This window comes from Equus caballus, chromosome 20, assembly GCF_041296265.1.
Source record: "Equus caballus isolate H_3958 breed thoroughbred chromosome 20, TB-T2T, whole genome shotgun sequence".
In the NCBI taxonomy this organism is placed as follows: Eukaryota; Metazoa; Chordata; class Mammalia; order Perissodactyla; family Equidae; genus Equus; species Equus caballus.
This window is the reverse complement of record NC_091703.1, coordinates 3,102,706-3,122,821: the sequence shown is the minus strand read 5'-3', so window position 1 is coordinate 3,122,821 and position 20,116 is coordinate 3,102,706. Positions and strand designations below refer to the sequence as shown.

Sequence of the window (20,116 nt, the reverse complement as noted above, 5' to 3'; positions counted from 1 at the left end):
ATCTTCTTAAATTTATTGAGACTTGTTTTGTGGCCTAATATGTGATCAATCCTAGAGAATGTTCCACAGGCATTTGAAAAGAATTTGGATTCTGTGGTCTTTGGATAGAATGTTCTGTATATGTCCCTTAAGTCCATCTGGTCTAAGGTGTCATTTAAGGCCAATGTTTCCTTATTGATCTTCTGTTTGGATGATCTATCCATTGGTGTAAGTGGAGTGTTAAAGTATCCTACTATTATTGTGTTGCTGTCTATTTCTCCTTTTATGTCTGTTAATAATTGCTTTATATATTTAGGTGCTCCTATGTTGGGTGCATAGATATTTACAAGTGTTATATCCTCTTGATGGATCATCCCCTTCTTTGTGTCTTGTTACAATTTTTGTTTTAAAATTTATTTTATCTGATATAAGTATTGCTACCCCAGCTTTCTTTTCATTATCATTTGCATGGAGTATCTTCTTCCATCCCTTCAATTTCAATTTGTGACTGTCTTTAGGTCTGAAGTGTGTCTCTTGTATGCAGCATATATATGGGTCTTGTTTTTTTATCCAATGGGCCACCCTATGCCTTTTGATTGGAGCATTTAGTGCATGACATTTAAAGTAGCTATTGATAAATATGTACTTATTGCCATTTTGTTGCTTTTTTCTGGGTGTTTTAGTAGCTCTTTTCTGTTCCTTTCTTCTTCTTTTGCTCTTTTCCCTTCTGGTTTGATGGCTTTCTTTAGTATTATGTTTGGTTTCCTTTCTCTTATTTATTTGTGTAGACGTTCCGGGCTTCTGATTACCATGAGGTTCATATATAATATTCTACATATATAGCAATCTATATTGAGTTGATAGTCTCTTTAGTTTGACTTCTTGCTAAAAGCTCTACTCTTTTACTCCCCTCCTCCAACATTTTATGTTTTTTATATCATATCTAACCTCTTTTTGTGTATGTGTGTACTCATTACACATTTATCATGGAAATAGTTAATTTTAGTACTTTTGTCTTTTGATCTTCATATTATCTTCATAGGTGGTTGATCTGCTAATTGTATTGTATTTTTGCCTTACCAATGATTTTATTGCTTTCTCTTTTGATAATTTTCTTATTCCTATTTATGGTCTTCTCTTTCCCACTTAAATAAGTCCATTTAGAATTTCTTGTAAGACTTGTCTCTTGGTGGTAAACTCCTTTAAGTTTTGCTTGTCTGGGAAACTCTTTCTCTCTCCTTCCATTCTGAGTGATAACCTTGCCAGGTATAGTATTTTGGGCTATAGCTTTTTCCTTTCAGCACTTTAAATATATTGTGACACTCCCTTCTAGGCAGTTAGGTTTCTGCTGAGAAGTCAGCTGATAACCTTATGGAGTTTCTTCTGTATGTAACTTGTTGCCTTTCTCTTGAGGCTTTTAGGATTCTCTCTTTATCTTAAATTCTTGACATTTTAATTTTAATCTGTCTTGTGTAGACCTCTTTGGATTTATCTTGTTTGGTGCTTTCTGTGCTTCCTGTACCTGGATGTCTGTTTTCTTCCTTAGGTTAGGAAAGTTTTCAGCTATTATTTCTTCAGATAGATTCTCTGCTCCTTTGTCTCTCTCCTCTCCTTCTGGGACACATAAAATACAAATGTTAGTACACTTAATGTTGTCCCAGATTTCGCTTAGACTATTCTTGTTCTATTTAATTCTTTTTTCTTTTATCTATTCAGCTTGGGTGATTTCCTATAGTCTTTCATCCAGCTCACTGATCTGTTCTTCGGTATCATCTGCTCTGCTATTGAGTCCCTCTAGTGAATTTTTCATTTCCAGTATTGTAGTCTTCTTTTCTGATGGGTTTTCTTTTATATTTTCCAATTCTCTGTTGATGTTCTCACTGTGTTCATCCAATCTTCTCCCAAGATCAGTGAGCATCCTCATGACTTTTTGTTTGAACTCTTTTTCAGGTAGGTTATTTCTGTTTCATTCTCTTTCTGGGTTTCTGTGCTGTTCTGTTACATGGAATGTATTCCTTTGGCTCCTCATTTTTCTTCTTTCTGTTTCTTATATCTATGTATTAGGTGGATCAGCTACATCTCTTGACTTTGGAGGAGTGGCCTTCTATAAGAGTTGCCTTATGAAGCCCAGCAGCATGCTTTCCTCTCATCCCCAGTTCCAAATGTTCCCTGTGTGGGCTACATCTGTCCTTCTGTTGTGACAGGGTTGCTCTTGCTGCACGTGCCCCGGGAGGCAAACCTGTTCCCTTGAATGGCTGGTTGTAATGCTCAGCTGTGTGTGGCTGGTATGGACCCTTCAATCACTTTATTGGGTGTGGGGAACCCCACCACAGTTGGCTGAAAGGTCTAAATCATGTTTTCTTTGCAGTTTTTCTGTTAAGTGAGTAGGCTCATAGTGTGGCTGGCTACAATTGTTGTAGGCCCCTGGCTTACAAAGCTGTTATCAGCTCTCTCAGGATTGCAGCTGAGTGGGGCTGGCCCAAGACATGGGAGCACCCAATTTTTTCAGGCTTTAGAAGGTGGGGCTGATCCCCTGTATGGCTGCTTGAGAAGCACAAGTCTTCTGCCACTGACAAGCCCCACCACCCACAGGGCCACACACACCATCAACACAGTTCTGACATGTGTGTACACCCTGACCTGCTGAAGTGCCCCAGTTGCCCCACTGTAGAGGCTCCATGAACTCCATCAACATCCCACACACTCACCTCCTCCTTGCACATACCCTGCCCTGCTGAGGTGGATCCACTTGCCAGGCTGCAGAGGATCTAGGCACCCAGCTTATGTGTGGGCCCACGAGTTGCCCAAGGGCTTGCTGTTGGGTGGGGCCAGGCCCTACAGTATTCTGCCTGCCCTTGCTGAGCTGGATTAAATCAGTCCTTTAGCAGGTGGGGCAGACCCTGGGCTAACAGCCCAGGGGAAGAACTCCAATGGCGTCTGCCATGGTCTGTGTCAGCATGCCTGTATTAGGTCAACAGTACCTCAATACAGTACTGGCAGCAATAATGGCTGCCACCAATATCTCAGTCCCTGAAGACGTCTGACTGAGATGCACCCAGAGTCTATCAGGTGAGTCTCTTTTCACCAAAAGACTGTGTACCTTTCTTTCTGGTGATTTAGGTTGCTTTCTGAAACAGGTGAATTTGTGCATGAGTCATTTAAGAGTCAGTTTTTTTTCCTTTATGTCTGATAGCTTTTCTGGGGGTATTTCCTGTTGTTGTTAGTAGTCAGCAAAGCCAGATATTATGACACTCATCTCAGTTGTGCTGATTCCAAAGGATGCTTAAAGCACTAACATGCCCCTGCTCAGGTCCCCCACTCCTCCAGGGAAGGCTGCGCACCTTAGGATTGCTCCCAGCCAGCCATGAAGCACTGTGGCTTGCAAAGGTGGTTTAATTTTCTCTCCTGAAAGGAATTTCTGCCTCTTCCACCACATTCAGTACTGTCCCTTGTTGTTGGGGTTCTTTTTATCTAGTTTTCAGTTCTCTTTCACGGGTAATTGTTCCGAAAATGTTTGTAAATCTTTTGTGTTCATGGGAGGAGGTGGATTCAGAGTCTGCCTACACCATCACCTTGAGACCAACCTCTGGGATCTTTTTAACTGTAATCCAGTACAGCCAGATTCTATTAGCCTCCAGGATACAGTGGGAAACTTCTCATTTCTCTTAAGCTGTGGGTCATGCAGGCTGTTTTTAAAAAGAAGAAGGAAAAATCAACACAGATGTTCAGAAATGGATCACAAGACTGAGCTAAATGAGAAGCTTCTCTAATCCTGTGAACAATGAGTCACTCCACAAAAGGAGTCCAGTCCTGGTAGAAATGATACCTACCCATAAAAGGCCAGCTCCTTGTGGGCGGCGGAATTTTTTAGCCACCCTGGAATTGTTGTTTTTCACAATAGAATTTCCAACAACCTATATGGGGTAAAAGCACTCTGAATGTAACTTAAATGGTAAAGAGAAGAATATTTAATATTGTTTTCAATGTTTTAATGCTAAATTGTGTTCATGTGAACAGTCTTCCATTGATTCATCCATTCACTCACTCAGCAAACTTTATCTAGTGTTTCAGTGTGTGGGCAAATATCACACAGCCCACATCATTCACTAACCAAACATGTGTCCCCTGCTTTGTGCTGGTTCTGGTGACAGGGCAGGATAAGGCAAAGTGTGCCTCTGCCCTTACAGATGTCACATTCCAGCTGCAATTCAGACACCAAGTAACTATTTAAGTGCTACAAGGAGAAATCTGAGGGTCAAGCAAGAATTCTTAGAGAAAATGTATTTTGGGATCCTGGGGATGTTAGTCAACTGAAGCAAAGGCTGGTGGAAAAGGAGAGAGGGAAGAGAGGATTCCAAACATAGTGATACCCTGTGAAGGTCCCCAGGTGGCCCTGAATGAGGAGGAGCATGATATGTTTGAAGAACTAAAGGCAGCTTCCTCATGTGGCTGGAGTACAGAGGAGAGGAAGAGCGGGGTGAAAAGAGACTTTCAGTAGGAAGGGGCTTAATCGGGTGGAGTCCTGAGGGTCATATTTTTCATTCCATCTATGCTAACATCAAGAGTCTTCTGTCTTGAAGATGAGCTTTTGTTTCAAGACCATTGAGATAAATGTCATTAAGGGACATACAGCCTGATGCCTTATTGTGAATGTGATATGTGGAGTCCATTTGAAATGAAATGAAATCTTCCTCTAAAGGCTAGGTGTGCATTTGGCATTTCAGGGAAGAATTAGCCATAGAAGTGCAGTGTAAAAAGGATACTTCTGGTCTTCTTTCTGGTATCGTTGTTGTGGTTGTATTGGTCATAGCAGTAAAATCATTAGTGGACAACATCAATGTTTTTCTATATTATCTACTAAATTATAAAAGTGCATAGTTAACGTTCATTCTTCATTCATTACAGACAATCTCCCCATCTAAAATAAAACAAACTTGACTACAAGTTTTTATTGACTCATGCAGGAGATGAGTTTGTGGATTATATAATAAATGAACCCAGCCCTATACTCCATGCACAAAGAAATAGCACCCACTATGGATTTGAGAATGTATGCAATTTCTTAACTTCCAAAGAACAGGAATTCGAAAAATTTGAATCTATTTTTTAATATAATAGAATTATAGAAGTGTGATTGGTCTTTTTTTTTTAATCCTGCAGCTGTGCCATAGTAGTCAATGAACTCAGACACAAATCAGAGTGCCTTCCCACTTCATCCAGCAAACTACTCCAGTAGGGAAACTTCTACTCAAATCCTACTCTGACTGGATTTGCCAGAGGCCCTGATCACCTTGTGGGCATTTAATTTTTATCATTGGTTGGTTTCTGCGGTCTTTGCAATTTCTCTCAAAAGCCTTATGCCTATCCAGATGCCCTGTCCCCTGGAAGCATTCAGTACGTACTATATGACTACATATATTACTGTAAGTGTATCTTTTTTTGGAGAAATGTCCTGGCTCCGCCAGGTTTTATAGCCAAATAACCATAGAGGTATCAAGCACCTTGATCTGGCAGATGGCCCCAAGCGATCACCTTTGTGTCTGAGCTTATAGCAGCCCTTTGTTGAGCTCTGGCTCCAGTCCAGTCTCTGGAGACCCTGGATCCATTCCCCTTGATTTTCCCAAGGCCAGGAAAAGGAGGAGGGACTGAAAACATACTCTGGCATTAAAGATATACCAACGCGTAGAAATTAGAAAGTGTTTTCTATGGCTTTTAACCCCTACAATCCAAGACAGCCGACTGCCTGAGCTCTGGGGATTGCAGATAGAAATAGTCAGAAGGGTTAGGATGGTTGCTATGGGCAACTGCTCAGTTCATGTCTTTAAGAAGATGGTCTCTGGATTGTTGATGAGTTTGCTAGTGCTTTAAAAATAAAAAAATCACACAGTGTTTTAGAAATCCAGAGAAGCCTAGACACTAAATATAATTTGCACACACTTCAGGAATGATGACAGAAGAAAAAGCTGTTAATTTTCCTTCATTTCTTCATTATTGAAAAGATCATTGATCAGTTGAGTATAGATGAAAGGTTCTTATAATCAATCACCTGTTAGTGAAATTCTTGGGGTCTGAATATTATTCTCAATTATCCACACATTTTACATTATTTTATCTAAATGTTTTTCTCTATTATATTAGTGAATAATTGGTAGACTAGAGTTTTTAGATCGTTTAATATGAAATTTTTTTTGATGAATAGAACTTAGTGTCAAAAATCATGGGAGGTCTTTTAACTTTTACCTAAAACAGTTTTGATAAAATGTTATATTTAAGGCAATTACCTTTATTAATATTGTTCTCACTTTTACTTGGGAGTCACTACAGCAAAATAGTTTAAAGAATATCCCAGGTTTCGTTAACGAAAAGATAAAAAAAAATGAAAAATGGCAAAGGGTATGAATAAGACAGCTCACGGAAAAGAAAACATAATAAACAAGCCTTAAATGTACGAGAAGGTGCTCAACCTCATTGATAAGAAGAGAAATGAGGCTTCAATGAGATATCTTTTTTCCACCTGTAGAATGGGCAAAAGTTCAAGCACATTTAACAGTGCATTCTGTTGGTGAGGCTGTAAAAAAGTAGGCATTTACTTAAATTGAGAAGGATGTGCAAGTTGGTCAATTAAGATAGAGGAGAATTTGGCAATATTAAGAAAATAATACAAGCACATCTTTTGACCTGGAAATCCCTCTTCTGGAGATTTGCCCTACAGATGTAGCAACACAGGAGAAAAGATGGACATCAAGATTATTCACGGCAACATTGTGTAAGGAGCAAAACGTGAAACAACCTAAGTTTAATCAATATGGAAGTGGTTAAACAAATTATGGCACATCCATATGACAGAATACGTACGTAGAAAAGAATAAGAAGGTTTTTTATGAGTTGATGTGGCAAGATCCCCAAGATATATTACTAACAGGGAAAAGCAGTGTGCAGCCTACTACCTGTTGTGTAAGAAAGGGAGGAACATAGGAATGTATGTTAGTACCTTTTTGCACTTGCATTAAGAAACTCAAAAAGGATACACAAGAAGCCGGTAAAAGTTGTTACCTGCATATTGGAGGTAGGGTCAGGGATGGACAAAGAGAAAACAGGCAGCCTAGAGGGGAGCCAGGCTTTTCACAACAGTGCCTTTTTAGATTATTTGGTTTCTGAACCAGGTGAATGTATTACCGATGTACACAAGAAATTAAAAACTAAAGTGTGGGCTCCAGAAATAGCTTTCCTGGGTTCAAATTCAGTGTCTGCCTCTTAGCAGGTGTGTGACCTTGGCAGCTTACGCTTCCTGTGATTTATTTCCTCACATGTAAAATAGGGATTATAATAATAGAACCTGAACCATAAGTTTAGGGTTAAAAGAAGACAGTAATTGGAAAATATTCACACAAGCGCCTGGCACATGTTAACCATAGAACACATTTGCCATAATTGTTTCTCATCCAATGATCCAGTGGGAGAGGGTCAAACTGGTTTGAAGGAAAATTACATTCTCGGAAGATTAGGGTTTAGAACGTCAGTTACCAGGTTTTGAAAAGATTTTAAAAGCGCATTTTACTAAGCAGAATTATTTCTTGATTTTGAGAACTAAACTTTATGATTTTGCAGAGGAGGTATATAGATAAATTTTGCCTTCAGAGTAAAACTTCAGTGCTTAAGACCAAATGAACAGCTCTCTGTCGAAGCTTTGTTGGCTAAAAGGCCTGTTGCTTGCTTGAACAATAGCACTAATACCATCTTTGATTTTCATATTACATGCCATCACCTTCTATGGTGTATCATTTTACACGGACACCTTGTCTCAATAAGTTGGTTAGGACATTTCACCAGCTGCGTGACACAGCACTTTAGGTGCTTACTGCTAGTATGATGGCAAATGAGAACAAGTCAGGGAAAGAAGTTTCCAGTCTCTGTTGGTACAACCTTGAGCCAATCTCCACCCCCTCAGACGAGCAGCTTCCCGTCAGATGCTTCAGGACTAGGGGCCAGAAGGAACATTAGTTTAGTATCAATATCTCTTACTTTAGTTGGATCTAGGACTGTGCCGAGCACTGAGCACGCTGTGATAAATGACATGTGTCTGTACCTTGAGCGGCCCAGGAGGGACAGCTGCATCAGCAGGTAACCACAGCAGGAAGCCCAGTGCCATCTTGGAGATGGGAAGGAAGCTTGGGGGTGGGGGACCGTGAAGGCTTCCCAGAGAAGCAAGCGGCTCGGTTTGGTTCAGGTGGCAGATCATCACCATGGCATGAAAAGAGCAAAGACTGTGGAAGCAGGTGCCTGTAGCTTGGAATCACTTAAGCAGATTCAGCATTCCCTGGGAGACTCAACTTCTCCATCTTTTAAATAGGATAACAATTCACCTTGCAGGGAGGATATAAGAATGAGAGAGAATCATCATACTTAATGGTGAAAAACTGAAAGCCATCCCTCTAAGAACAGGAACAAGACAAGGATGCCCACCATCACCACTCTTAGTTAACATAGTACTGGAGGCTTTGGCCAGAGCAATTAGGCAAGAGGAAGGAATAAAAGGAATCCAAATAGGGAGCGAAGAAGTGAAACTCTCGCTGTTTGCAGACGACATGATCTTATATAGAGAAAACCCCAAAGAATCCACTGGAAAACTAATAGAAATAATTAACAACTACAGCAAATTTGCAGGGTACAAAATAGCTTAAATCAGTCCCATCTCTATACGCTGACAACGAACTAGCTGAAACAGAAGTCAAGAATACAATCCCAATTGTAATCGCAACAAAAAGAATAAAATATCTAGGAATAAATGTAACCAAGGAGGTGAAAGACTTATACACGGAAAACTATAAGACATTATTGAAAGAAAATGAAGAAGACATAAAGAAATGGAAAGATAAGTCATGCTCATGGATTGGAAGAATCAACATAGTTAAAACGTCCATATTACCTAAAGCAATCTATAGATTCAATGCAATCCCAACCAGAATCCCAATCACAGTCTTCGCAGAAATAGAACAAAGAATGCTAAAATTTACATGGAAAAACAAAATATCATGAATAGACAAAGCAATCCTGAGAAAAGGACAAAGTTGGAGGCATCACAATCCCTGACTTTAAAATACACTACAAAGCTATAGTAATCAAAACAGTATGGTACTGGCACAAAAACAGGCACACACATCAATGGATCAGAACTGAAAGCCCAGAAATAAAACCACACATCTGTGGACAGCTAATCTTCAACAAAGGAGCCAAGAACATACAATGGAGAAAGGAAAGTTTCTTCAATAAATGGTGTTGGGAAAACTGGACAGCCACATGCAAAAGAATGAAAGTAGACCATTATCTTATACCACACACAAAACTTAACTCAAAATGGATTAAAGACTTGAATGTAAGACCTGAAACCATAAAACTCCTAGAAGAAAATACAGGCAGTACACTCTTTGACACTGGTCCAGCAGCATCTTTACAAATACCATGTCTACTCGGACAAGGGAAGCAAAAGAAAAAATAAAGAAATGGGACTACATCAGACTAAAAAGACTCTGCAACGTAAAGGAAAAGGGGTTAATCTCAACAATATTTAAAGAACTCATATAACTCAACAGCAAAAAGACAAACAACCCGGTCAAAAACTGGGCAGAGGATATGAACAGACATTTTTCCAAAGAAGATACACAGATGACCGAGAGGCAGATGAAAAGATATTCAGCACCACTAATTATTAGGGAAACGCAAATCAAAACTGCAGTGAGATGTCACCTTATACTCGTTAGAATGGCTATAATCACCAAGACAAAAAATGTTGGAACAGATATGGAGAAAAGGGAACCGTCACACACTGCTGGTGGGAATGCAAACTGGTGCAGCCACTGTGGAAAACAGTATGGAGATTTCTCAAAAAATTAAATATAGAACTACCATACGATCCAGCTATCCCCCTACTGGGAGGTGGGTGAAACGGGCAAAGGGGCACATATCTATGGTGACGGATAAAAATTAGACTATTGGTAGTGACCACGATGCAGTGCATACAGAAACTGAAACATAAAAATATACACCTGAAATTACACGTTATAAACAATTAATCTCAATAAAATAATTGGACAAAACAGAATGAGAGATAATGTATAAGCAAAGCAGCTAGGACAGAGCCTAGAATGCAGTGGGTGCTCAATCGACGGTAGCAGTAATCCTAAGGAGCCACGGGGATGTGGGTCCTCGGGCATAGTCATTCTCACTGGTTTTATTCACTTTTGTGTCCCCTAGATGTGCCTAGAATGAAGGCACCTAAAGAATTTATTTTATAACAAATGGATGACAGAGACAGTAGCAGAGAAAGCACCCTGGCCCGTCTGGAGGTCGTGAGTCACGAAGTTAGGCAGACCTGTGTGTATGCACATGCACACGTGCACGTGTGTGTGTGTGTGTGTGTACATGCACACACATGCATGGGGGAAAGAGGCAAGGAGGGGCCACTGAGGAGGTGCTTTGTTGAAAGCAGTTTGAAAAGCTGATCGTAACATCAACTTGATCCGAGATTTGGGGAGAAACCATCCACCCAGTCACTTTTTGTGATGCAGAAATATTTGATTTTGGAAGGAGAGAAGCAAGACCTGGCCAGAGACCTTGGATTTGGCTTCGTGGCTTGAAGCCGCAGCAAACCTGAGGTTCCTTTCACCTGGTGCAGCCTGGCGTTTAAATAACCGTCTTTGTATTTATGTTCCGCCTCTTCCTGCAAAACATGGAGCTACCTTGGGGCAAGAATTAAATCTACATAAGGAATCTGCGTGCTTTGTCTTTTCCCGGTTCAGAGTTGCCTATAAACCAAAATACTTCAGGCCTCAGCTTCCCGAAGCCGCTAAACTCTGCTGTCACAGCGATTGTGGCAGGAGACTATGAGCTCCGTTTACATAGTCCCAACTGACCTAAAACTTATTTCTATGACTTTCTAGTGATGCATAAAGTGCTCATACAGCTGCATTTTGATGTGGGGTTGAGTCAATCTTTGAATAAACTTTAGAGCAAAGAGAGGCTGAAGGTGAGAGAAGTTAAGTCATTCGTGGATTTCCAAACATGATTCTCAGAAAGATCTCTGGTTCCAGAAATGTGGTGGGTAAACCGTCTGAAGTCCCTCCAGCTACGAATATCTCTCAGTGCCTGGAGAATGTGAGCAACTCTCCTTTCAAATGCAGAGCTAAGCTCACCAGTACAAGTGCTGCAGTGTCCAAGGGAAGAGGGGCCGGAGGGCGGAGCCACGTCTGAGTTCCAGGGGCTGCGCTGGGCTGGGGCCAAGTCCCAGGCACCTGGGGCAGCCGAGTAAGCTAGGCGCCACCAAGAACTGCAAATGCCACCCTCCCCCAGGGCCATGAAGGGCTGCAATCTCCCTGAGCAGGCAGAGGAAGGGAAGTCTGTCCGCCAGCAGAGAGAGGCACTCCCTAAGCGTGTCTGTCTCGCTCTGGACTTGGGGTGGACAAAAGTCTCCCCTGGGCATTCCAACAGTGGCCCTGCAGCACAGGGAAGTGGCCTCTGACAGTTCTACAGAAGAGGACGCTGGCACAGCTACATTAGCAACAAGTTTGATGTTAGGGTGGAAAAGCATTATTGGAGATTTTTAAACGTCACTAAATAGTAAGGAAATAAACACAATTCTGAGATTATATAACCCCAGTAACATCATCTCAATGTTTTAAAGCAAAAGTTGACAGGCTTCCAAGGAGAAAATGGAAAATGTACCAAATTTGAGTTACTCCTTTGATTATAAACTGTGTGAGGGCAGGCATTTCACAGCTTTGTCCACTGTTTACCCCAAGGTGCTAGAACAGCAGGCACCCGGCAAATATTGGTTGAAGGAATTGGTAAATAATGCTTTAAAATGTCAAGACCTTTGCCTTTCTGCAGTTACTTTCCCTCAGTATGGGAGATGGCAGAGAGAGAGCTCCCATCCTGGAGGGCATATCACCAGAGGCCAAGCACCCCAGCCGTGGAGGGTTTCATGCTGCATGGTGGGATCGTTGTGAAGGAAACTCAAGCACCCAAACAGTCAAATTAATTCTATGATTGTGTGGCTTAGTTGAGATTGGAATAATTCTTGGCAATGCCTTATGCTCAAGGCAAAGACAATCAGTGACAATTTGGGCCTTCTGGGTTGTGTATGGTCTGGCACACAGCACACTCATAGGATGAGGAATGAAGGTTTTGGAGCACAGTGACACAGTTTCTACACTGTTTCTAGCCATGCATTAATAAGGTCAACCCTCTTAGGGGAATTCCGCATCCCCAAGTTAGAGAGTCACCTTCTAGTCCAGCACCTGTGGAATACTGTCTCCCGTTGACCATGTACCAGCCCTGAATGCAAATCTCAACAGAAACAAAAATTGTCATCACACAAAGCGTGTTCTCCAGTACACATCCAATCAACTGGAAATTAGCAACAACAAAACCCACTCCACCACCATGTGGGGAATGATGACGGTTCTATGCTCCCTCTGCATCTTTCCTCCATTTCTTCCTAATGAGGAATGGTAGCTGCGCTCTCCAGGTTCGAGCGATGGTGGGCACAGGAGGCAGAGTGGACTTCCTCATGAAGACGTCCTAGCTTTAAAGGAAACAACACGACACATGAAGGTGTGTTCCTTGTGGAATGTTGATAGCTCGGCTTCTTAGGTTAAGGAATTTCCCCTCTATTCCTATTTTCCTAAGAGTTTTAATGAAACAGTGTTGCAATGCATCAAACGTTAGGGTCTCAAAGCTGGGTGGTGACATGTGCAATGCATTACTTCATTCTCTATCCTTTCAGTGTACTTTAACTCCATCACAAGTAAACAAATCCATGCTTTTCAGCAGCAAAACACCAGGTCAGATGTCCTTAACAACAGGGGCACGTGTGGGACACCAACCCCTTATACTGCTTTTGAACAATTTATGTTGCATAAGAAATTTACTCAGAAAAAAAAGAAAATTGAACTCAAACTTTCTTGGATCATGTTTTATGATAATATGGTTCATATATTGTATAAAGTGCCTCTAAATTATGTGCATGTATCTCCTGAGTATTAGTTTGGGGCTAATGTCACACTCAATAGGTTTGTATTTTGATGTGTTTCACTTACTTTACAATATAATGTGGTCTTTTATGAAATGATGTTCACAGCACATGTATCCTAGTATATATGATATGGATAATAATTTTTCTATTTGAAAGAAACAATGATGTTAACATTATTTATTACATGTCCTATCTACCTGTGGAACAGAAGTGGAGAGTCTAGGCTCCAAAGTTATTCTCACCATCTGGCGGGAATGCCAGCTGTGTCACTTACTGGCTGTGTGCCTTGGACAAGTTACTTTGCATCTCTGGGCCTTTATTTTTTCCTTTTTAAAATGGAAATAATAACGGCACTGCCTTTTTACACTGTTGTGAGGATTATGGCTGATAAAATATGAAGAGTGCCTATGCATGGCTCCCTGTTAATGAGAGTTAGCCAAGCACCTTAAGAACACTTAATAAAAGCTGGGTGCTGTGTCGAACTTCCTGACATCACCTCCATTACTCCTTCATCATCAGATGGGCTCCACTGCTGAGACTCCTATCTTACAGATGAGGTAATTGAGGCTTAGAGAGAGGAAAATTATTTTAAAGCTTTGTGGTTGTTTAACCTTTCCTTTATGAATGTGGTTGCTCATATATATGATCTCTTCAATGCTACAGTTTTTATTATAAATACAACCCTTGATTTTATCATTGTTCCCATGAGAAAATATCATCCACCTCGCAATGATTTACTTACGGTGGTGTTTAGGGGAATTCACTAAAGCAAAACACAAGATGAAATAGAGTGAAAAATTCCCTAAATAAAATAAAGTGAAAGGAATTGCAAAGCCAGCATGGTACAGCAGAAGGGACATGGAACTGAGAATCGGGACACCTGGGTCCCCTTCCTGGTCTGCCTCTAATTGCCGTCTGTAAAATACGGGCTGGTGCACACAGTAAACAGGCTCCCTTGCATCCAGGTCGGTGCTGGCTTGAGAGTTAGGAGAGCTAGATCCTTGCTCTTGTTGCTGTGTTTCTCTGACTTCAGATTTCTTCCCTGTCACCTCAGTGCACTGAAGCCGGCAGTCTCAAGGTTCGCTTCCTGCTCTGATAGTCCCTCTGTCAGAAAAATGATTCCCTTTCTCAGAAGTTGTGTGTCTTGAAGGTTTCAGAGACCATCAGCTTAGCGCTGGAGACGCATCGAAGCCTGGAAGAGTTTACAGGCTGGTTTGGGGAGCTTACTGCTCAGGGGCGTCTGTAGCGTCCTGAGCTCTGCTCTCTCACGTCACCGTGTGTTTAGGTAAGATGGACACTGGGGAAAGGTTTGCCTTTCTTAGGAAGGACAAGAACATGTTAGTTTTGTTCTAACAGTTGGGATTCCTATTCTCTGAAATCTTGCGTTCAGAGCACACAGTTTGGAGAACATTTTGTAACAGACGGCATAAGCAAATCCAGATGAAACTCATTATTCAGTCAGATTAACCTCTCTCCGTGGCTGATGACATGAACTTTCCAGTGTTCCAATTTGTTATAACTTTAATCAGTTTGGACTCCTTTGGTTTTAAAGTATCTATGTCAGGAACAGTCACATTTAGGAGAAGATTTGAAATTTCTCCAAGTCCAAATGTGGAGTGTTTGAACAGAGATCTAGAAGGAAAGAAAATTTGAGAGGAAGAGTAGACATACAGCAAAGACGAGGTATTCAGAAATCTCCGATTCTGCCTTTCCTGTAGATCCTGACTCCGTCTGGGGCCCAGGGCAGCCGTGCCTGCCCTGCCTGCCTCATTTATTGCAACTGTAAGGTGAGAATGAGAGCTGTTTGTGTGCCTTGAAGGGATAGGTGGTGACTAATTAGTGAATGCCTTCAGTGTGCTTTGAAGTGCTAAGTGCTATTAAGCCCCATTTAGATTACTCTAATAATTTCATGAACTCAGGGTTCTTTCTACCAGCTGAGGAGTTGGCATCTCTTGATCAGATTTATCAAATGGCAGAGCAGTTTTAACGCAAACTCCTTCTCAAAACCAGTTTACACTGGTCTTTGCAATTAAAAAAAGAGAGTTAAACACTTGAGCACTCACCATGTCCGCGCACACAGGGCAGAGTAATCTCTTCACGATAGTGGAGGTCAGCGCGGGTTCCTTTCCCCCTTTTCGCTTGATTCCCTCTCCCCGGTCTCCTGAATCTCAATATACGTCAGAGTTTCACAGTCTGAAAAATTTGAAACAGAAACTCAAGGGTAATACCCTTTCACAGCTCAAGAACCATGCCGTCTCCATCCGGCCGAGATGCTCAGTGCTAGCCGGTCCTGAGGGTGGGAAGTAGACGGTCGTGGATGTCTGGGCTGGCTGCTTGTTGTTGCCACAGACACAGGTTTGATGGGTACATAACAGGGGCCTGAGTTCATTACCTGTGCCTCAGCTGGAGAATACTGGAGGCTTTCTCTGAAGAGCTACCAAAACCGTTTGAAAACAGCTTACGTAAAACAAGAGCTTGGAGTTACAGACATCAGAGTTTCTAGTCTCCGTTTGCTTTGGGTGCTTCCTGAAGTCAGGTGAGGGGGCTGAGCGGAGTGGCCGAGGCTGAGCTGCGGGGCACAGCTAGTGTTGGCCAGCGGACTTCAGGCTGACTCAGGGTCAGGGCATACACTGTGCCCGCTGCCTGCTCCCGTCCATCAGCCCCTAGAGGCCTGCTTGCTCCCCCAACTCCCAAGGTAAACCTCCCACTGAGGTGTAGTCAAGCAGGGTTCAGGACAAGAATGGCAGGGTTTGGGGCGAACAATGGCAGTGCTGTCCAGTAGCGTGGGGAAATTTGTCCTGCCAAATGTTGGTGGTTTTCCTTCTTATATCAGGCAGTGGCTATAGAAATAATTCCAATCTGTCAGCCAAGTATGGAAAAGCACTGATAAGAAAGGAAAGCCAAAGGATTCCACATCCTGGGTAAGGCCCGTGGGCCTTTAAAGAGCCCTTTAGCATCTCAGTCCTGTCTTTGCGCATCCAGGCTAAGAGCTATGCTGGTGACCTGGGCAGCGCTGTCAGGAAATCATTAGCGACAGAAGTAGAGGCTTCATTTAAAAAAAAAAAATGTTATTAAAGAAAATTATACTCGTGAGAACCTTGGTCCCTTTCTTGCCTTTCCTTCCTTCTTTTGATTTGCTCCTCTGCATATCTCTTCATGCTGGGCCTCTTCTTCTGGGCTTGCGTGACATTCACGGCTTATCTTTTCACTTGATTGTATTTAATCAGCGTTTTCTAAATCAGGATATAGGGGAAATATTTTCTATTTTTTCATTTAGTAGGCTAGCATGGCTTTGATATAAGATAAGACACCCTTGATTGGTTTTCTGTTGAATAAACATTTCTGTTATAGATAGTGCCTGTGCCATGGAAATAACACGGGAGTGGAAGTCGATAACTTGCTGGCCCTTTTCCGCGAGTGGGCTGGGCTGTTCCCCGCAGGCCCGTCCAGTGGTGCAGAGCTGAGGGTTTCCTGGGGTCTGATTGGCAGGCCTGACTTTCTGACAGTAGCTGCCTTATTGCTCCCGAGAGCTCGGTGTGTTTGTAAGACGGGCACAGGACGAATAGATGGGCTAAGACACGCCAAAGAGCAGGATCTAAAGAACAGGTGATACAATTCTTTGCAACCACTTTGCTAGGTAAATTTTGTGAAGGAACAATTCACTACAATTGGATACATTTTTAAAAGTCTGTAACTGTTAGAAATAGACCTGAAAAGGCTATTGGCCTACATCGTAAGCAGAAATTAATACAAATCATAACAAATATCTTTTGCAGAAAAATTGGAGTGCAAGAATTGTTTAAGGAAATGACTTTTGTGAGTCTAACTCATTTTTCTTGCCATCTTCCTGGGGATTGTACAAAACATCCATTTTTTGTTTCGAGTCTTTGCACAATTTTGTTCTAAAATCATTAGCATATATTTTCCTGTCTTGCTACATTCGGTATTGTTGAAACGAATCAAACTTTTTTGATTAGTAGCCCACAGACCCAACCTCTCTAAGCAAGTCTTTCCCCACAAGCTGCCGACCCCGTCAGCCCTCGCTGGCTGGAGCCCTCGCTCAGGTCTGCTGCTCCGGCTCCGCTCTTCGGGAGGTGCTCTCAAGGTGACACCATGGAGGAGGAGAAGCAGAGCCACGGAAAATCTGGCCCTCCATCGTCAGGCACTGGAAGAGTCAAGCAGTGATTGCAGTCGGAGGGGAAGGTGCACACAGTGACAGTGTGACACAGTGGCCCCAGACCAGCCGGAGCCGGAGCAGCCTTCTGCGGGATTGCTCTGCCACTCCCCAGCCTGGCCGGCTGAACCCGACTGCAACCGTCACGTGGAGTTTAATAAAGAACAAAATGTCTACATCTTTGGTACCAGAAAAGGAACACTATGCCTTGTTTAGTTGGAATTAGACATATCGCGGGCGACAGATCACACAATTGGGCCTTTATATCTTCTTCCAGGCTCCCTTCTCAAGGAGTGGTAACAACTTACAGCTGCAAAGGGTGCCTCGCCTGTGCCTATCTCCTACGCTCTGTGCTGCATGCTGCAGTGACGTTCTCTACTCTGCCCTGCTCGGCACCAGCGCCACTGCTTCTCCCATCGGGGCTTTCTGGACTATGGCTGAGAACGCCAAGTTCTCCGGTCTCCGAGTGCTTGCTCAGACTGTAAGTGATGAGGCTTTCTCCCCCTGTGTCTTTACCATTAGCTGTGTTTTGCTCAGACCTAAAAGATCATCTCTCCACCTTCAAAACATTTTTCAAAAGATCGCTGCCCGGCCGGCCCCAGAAATGTTTCTGTTTTCACAGAACCGTAGCTTTCTAGCTCCCTCTCCTTGAGTGCCTTACTGTGGTAGGAGCCTGTCGTTCTGCTCAGGTGGGAACAGCAAATTCCAGATTGGATCCAAATTGCAAAAGGCTTCTCAATTATACAGAAGTTATAGAACATGGAATAATTAGTGTGTATGTTTATCAAACACCCTTCTGATGTCAGCTGCCACCAATTTTTCTCATTTCATCCCAGAACATGTTTAATTAAGTAGTTCTCCTTGTTGCTCTGATGTCTTGTAGGAACATTTTTTAATTCTGAGTAAACTATGTCCTGATCACTTAAAGAAATATCCTCCCAACAGCATGTGTGCGGGAAGCAAAAACCTCTCTCCTCACTCTTGTAATTGTACCATTATTCACCCGTTTCAGATATGCTTATAACCTAATTTTCCATTTAGTTTCTGCCCTTTTGAAGGGAAATTATAATTGCTTGCTTTTTGTGGAGTTATTAGGAATATGAGCAAGATTGTAAGCTTCTTGAGGACAGCAATCTTTTACAATATTTTTGTTTTATATTCTACATAGAGCTTATCACAATGCAGAGCAGAGAAAGTGACATGAGGGGCGTGAGAAGCGGAGAGCTTACCTCTGTGGCCCTGTGGGCAGCCTCCAGCCACAGCTCTTAGCTCTCATCCCCACATCAGCAACTGGGGCAGAGGTAAGCAATGGCCACGCCCACTTCAGGAAAACACAAAATCCCTAGGGGATTCTGAGAATGAATTCATAGCTTATCTAAGAAAGCTGTCAATGTTGATCAAGGGAATGGCTTCTGATAACATTTTCACTTAAACGCCAAGGAGAATGACCTAACTTGCCACTCCCATAAATTTACAGTGTGCAGCAGGTTTAGTCATAAAGAAGGAAGTACTAGAACCCGCCAAGACCTCTCCTAATCTCCAGATGCTTTTTACTTGCTGTAGGTCGAGAGCAGGCACTGGCAAACTTGTTTCTGAGGAGGGCCTAACAGTAGACGTTCTAGGCTTTGTCTCTGTGGCAGTTGCTCAGCTGTAGCAAAGCAGCCACAAGCAACACATAAACACATGATGTCTCTGTTTTCCAAGAAGACTTTACAAAAGCAACAGGGGCTGGATTGGATCTGTGGGCCAGTTTGCCAACCCGGGTCTAAAGGATCAGGAGTACAATGTGGCCCTTCGTCTGTGGCATGGGCTTTACTTGGTAGCCAGGTCCTAAACTTCCTGCAGCCTTGCAGGGCCGGGAGGAAGGAGAGCCTGCGGGAGGACCAGCGTCTGCTTGGCCTCTGCCCACTTGGCTCCCTGCCATCCTGAATCCATTTCTGCCCTTTCCCCAGAAGTTCTCAGAGCGTGGATGGGCTCCTCAGGCTGAGACTCTGCGTCCAGCAGAAGCTCCGAGCCTTTCTGGTTAACTCATGTGACAGAACTATTCACTAAAACACCCTGATCTGTGAGCCTTAGATTTTACTGCATGAAGTTCTGGAACTTCAGCGTGCTCTCTGTAAACCAAATCTCCAGGTCTGCCAATTACAGAAGAGCAGGAGAAAATCTAGGATCATCATGTCCATGGAGAATCACTCAAGCTCACACGAATAGATTTGCATCTTAATCAAATTCTCTAATAGACTAAAATTATCTGATTTAGAGATGAATGGGAAAGATAAATAGTTACTAAATGATTTTAAAGTTCAGCTCTCAATGGTTATCTGAATAGATGTTGTTAGTTTTGGTAGATAATGTCTTTGGAAGTTAACATCATATTCAAATCACTTTTGCTATATCAGATGTTCAAGGTTCTAGGAGATGCGGAGGCTGTGAAAATGCTAACTCTGATTTTTGCCTGTGTTCTCCCTCAGCTGCTCTTCTTGGTGCTGTGTGAAGAGGAAGGCACCAAGAGAAGCACCACCTTAGACAGCAGTCTTGGGAAAACTACTGGAGAAGAAACATTCTCAGCGTGCTCTGGGAATAGAAGAGAGGAGTTAAACAAATTAACCAAGAGTCGAGCTCCTCATCTGTGGAGTATCGCCAAAATAAACTCAATGCTTGCCATGGTCAGCTGGTCGGGTGGTAAGGGTGCAGTAAGAGGAAGCGTCTACTGGAAATACACTGGGAATCTCCTGGGACCAAGGGGGCACAGGACCTTTGAATGGCACCTGGAGGCAGTTGAGTTCCCTCTTTTCCTCTCTCCCGCCTGCCCCTGGTCTCCCGTCTCTGGTTTGACATGGAGACTTCGACAGTTTCCAGCATTTTTTTGCAAACTAGCCTTCTCTCCTTACTTGTTGGTATGGTGGTTCCAAATAAGCATCCCCAGAAAAGCA

At 42.6% G+C, this 20,116-nt stretch overlaps 2 long non-coding RNA genes across 2 annotated transcripts; one reads left to right on the top strand and one right to left on the bottom strand.

The window, feature by feature from the left end:
* Nucleotides 1-12,314: 12,314 nt before the first annotated feature.
* LOC138919660 (uncharacterized) lies at nt 12,315-18,463 on the bottom strand. Its single transcript, XR_011430057.1, has 3 exons — nt 18,413-18,463; nt 15,073-15,202; nt 12,315-14,641 (listed from the first exon to the last, which is right to left on the bottom strand). It is a non-coding gene; the product is annotated as an uncharacterized lncRNA (long non-coding RNA).
* On the top strand, nt 17,358-19,849 carry LOC138919659 (uncharacterized). The gene is made up of 3 exons (XR_011430056.1): nt 17,358-17,664; nt 18,352-18,484; nt 19,655-19,849. It is a non-coding gene; the product is annotated as an uncharacterized lncRNA (long non-coding RNA).
* Nucleotides 19,850-20,116: the final 267 nt, after the last annotated feature.